Source organism: Penaeus monodon, chromosome 31 (assembly GCF_015228065.2).
Source record: "Penaeus monodon isolate SGIC_2016 chromosome 31, NSTDA_Pmon_1, whole genome shotgun sequence".
Lineage (NCBI taxonomy): Eukaryota > Metazoa > Arthropoda > Malacostraca > Decapoda > Penaeidae > Penaeus > Penaeus monodon.
In genome coordinates this window covers 16495818-16496716 of record NC_051416.1, presented here as the reverse complement: position 1 = coordinate 16496716, position 899 = coordinate 16495818, and the positions used below count along the sequence as shown (strand labels likewise).

The 899-nt window shown below is 49.1% G+C and overlaps 1 protein-coding gene across 1 annotated transcript in view; it reads right to left on the bottom strand.

The window, feature by feature from the left end:
* Nucleotides 1-899, bottom strand: part of LOC119592902 (discoidin domain-containing receptor A-like) — a 26822-nt gene that overhangs the window by 4755 nt on the left and 21168 nt on the right. The window lies entirely within an intron of this gene.

The following is an 899-nucleotide window of genomic DNA, read 5'->3' as shown; positions in this document are numbered from 1 at the left end:
TCACACAGAATACCGGATTTGTCCCTCCCCCCCACCCCCGCCCGCGCAAGTGAAACCATTCTAGCTCATCAGGGTAGCTTCACACTGACAGCTTGAGGTCTCCGCGCTGTCAGTTTGGCATCAGTCAGCACCGAACAATTCTCGTCTATGGTAAAGAAAAAACGGGTTTCGATCTTATCTCTTAATTAACTCACGGCTAGACGTCACCTCCGCCCAGCTTTATAAGTTCCAGAATTCGAGCTGAAGTGGCGAAACGCAAGATGGCGTCGACAGACAAAAACGCATCGCTGATCTTCTTTGGCAAAGGGATCGAAACCTGTTTAGAGAGGGTCTTTGGCAACGTCGATCCTTATAAAGAGCGGATCTACCAAAGAAATATGCATGAATATATATTGAAAAATGAAAGAGAAAATAATGATCGACAGATAAAAAAAAAATACAACTGATTTCCATTTGGGATCGAAACCCGTTTAGAAGAATTTCCAGCTCTTGAAGAAAAAAGCATCAGCACCGCCGATCCTTATACAGAACCGATTTACCCGAAAACAGCGTATGACCCAACACACAGCAAAAATGCCAATAAACACAACAGTGAAAAAAGCAAATACAAAAACTAATCGACCGAATCTGCCAACTACATAATCAATCCTGAACAAACGGCTCTTAAGACGCCCTCAGAGCTGACGCCCGAATATGCTCCTTGACGCGTATAATGGCGGTCAATTTGCACGCAGGTCGCCCCCGGGGTGGCTGATCGCTGTCCATCGGCGGAGGCGATCAGCACCAGGCGGAGGCAGGGAGCGCGGCATTGGATTTGACGTAATACCTGAGGGAGGGGGTGCGGGGGGAGCGGGTGGAGTGGGAGAGGGTGCTGATGGGGGTGGGGGGAAGGTGGCTGG